At 38.8% G+C, this 2,033-nt stretch overlaps 1 protein-coding gene across 2 annotated transcripts in view; it reads left to right on the top strand.

Moving 5' to 3' along the window:
• Window positions 1-469: 469 nt before the first annotated feature.
• The window catches only part of LOC109528259 (immunoglobulin-like and fibronectin type III domain-containing protein 1), a 29,184-nt gene continuing 27,620 nt past the window's right edge, over window positions 470-2,033 (top strand). For both annotated transcript variants that reach the window (XM_019890640.1, XM_019890639.1), the window contains exon 1: window positions 470-593. The gene's annotated coding sequence lies outside the window, so the exon portion shown is untranslated. The remainder of the gene's footprint in view (window positions 594-2,033) is intronic.

Here is a 2,033-nt window from a genome sequence, read left to right as displayed (position 1 = left end):
ACAAATAGCAGCAAACAACGTGCACTTGCGCCAAGTTACCTGACATGCACACGCCAAGGTCGTTATCAACATTTCTTTTCTTTTCTTTTTTTTTTCTTTTTAATGAACATAATACGGTCACAAGCTGGAAATAACAGCCTGGCCAAGCCCGTCCACATTTTGCTGTACAAAAACATGATCACTGCTTAGCTTAACGGCAATTGACTGCAAATACTTTCTCTGATAATAGAACTTATCTCGACATAAACCAAATGTCGCTTCCTGTCAACAAGTGAGTAGTAAGAGATGAGCCCACTATCATCAACAATTACAAACCATACCACGAACTTGTCATTGGTAGCTCTTCCTTCGGCACCTCCCTTCTCAGTCACTCCTCCTTTACCTCTTCTGACACCCCCACATGGCCCCCGCCCCACTCACCCTTAATAACAAGTCATCCGCTGTGAGCATCACCGAGCCCAGACGGACGACGCTTCTCCTTGACAAACTCACTTGGCACCGGCTTGCAAAGTCGTTTTCCCAAAGGATTAAACATCCGGGAAGACAATTTTGCATCACATCTTTCAAATCAACCCAGTGTCAGGCTCAAGTGGGTGAGTGGATAAATGCGAAGAATTGAGTGACTTTGGGCCAATCTTCAACATCTCGGTAGATTGTTGGGTTAGGGTCATGATGCTGAGGGTACAAAATCAGATCAATGAATGAGAATGATGATTGAATGAGGATTAGTTCATCCTTTGTGCATACAGTACATAATGTACATATTCTGCCATATCAGCGAGAAAATGTTTTGAGGCAAAAAACTGTCGGTGAGAGTGACACTATCTAAAGGATTGATTTGACGCACTTCACCAACATTCTTTCTTTCATGCTGAATCATGACAAGAATTTGATCATTTTCTCTCTTTACTGGAATTGTGAGGTACATGAATTGTGTTTGAAGGATAAAAAAAATGTTGCATTGGTTATTGCAAGAATATCTTTCAGGGATGGTGCAAGTAGATTAACAATGGCAAATATGGTTAGCGGCATGCCATTCTTAGTACTGTGAAAGCATCTGGTTGTAACGATCTCACTTCTTGGAATGGAACCCTCCAAGTGACTATTGTGTGCAGTCACACTCTGTGTCACCACATGAAGTCACCACACACAGGTCATAGCTAACTATAGCTGAGGAGGAGAGAGAAGTTATTGCCTCTCAATGACTGCATTTTTCTTTTGTTTTTGTTTTTATTAGAGATCTGTTACATCTTGAATATGACAGTATGGTTTGACTGAACTTTGCATTTTATTTTCAAAACCTTAAATAAATGATCTGGTAAGTAACGGGCTTCCATCATGTGGTGTATTTACTTATATATATACATGGGCGTCATTAGGCCTATTTTAGGGAGGCTTCAGCCTCCCTAAAAATGTCTTTAGCCCCCCTAAATAATTTCATTGCATTATTTAAAAAAAGTATTATTTATTTTTCATGTACTTTTGCTAATATATTGCATCAAATTCAATGTAATGTGGCCATTTTAAATTATATTTCGATAACCTGCCATTATTGTAATATTAATCTCCCAGGATTCCTGAACGCAACAGGTGTTGCGTTAGCATTTGACGTGTCTGTCACCATCTCCACATCAAATGCTAACGCAACAACTGACAGTTCATTGCCGAAAGTCAGGTTGAGTCGACAGCATGGATATTCGACAGTTTTTTAGAAAGGTAAATTAAGTATTCAATGCATCCATGCTGGTAAAACTAGTGACTATAGTCCGCTAAAATATCTCCAGGAACAGCAGAAACTGCACTGTAACAAGTGTTCACTTTTGGATAAATTAAGGTGGTGCTTAATAAAAATTAAGCAACATTTTATTATTAAATACATAAATAATCATTACACCAATTCTTTGAGGCAACACCTATTGAGATTTTGGCCTATATAAAATAAATAAATAAAGATAAAATAAATAAATTTATTTATTTGATAGGAATCAGGCTAAAGACGCACAGAGAGTGGGGGGGGGGGGGGCTTCGGGGGA

Source organism: Hippocampus comes, unplaced genomic scaffold, assembly GCF_001891065.2.
Source record: "Hippocampus comes isolate QL1 unplaced genomic scaffold, H_comes_QL1_v1.1 scaffold174, whole genome shotgun sequence".
Lineage (NCBI taxonomy): Eukaryota > Metazoa > Chordata > Actinopteri > Syngnathiformes > Syngnathidae > Hippocampus > Hippocampus comes.
This window is presented reverse-complemented; position numbering and strand designations above follow the sequence as displayed.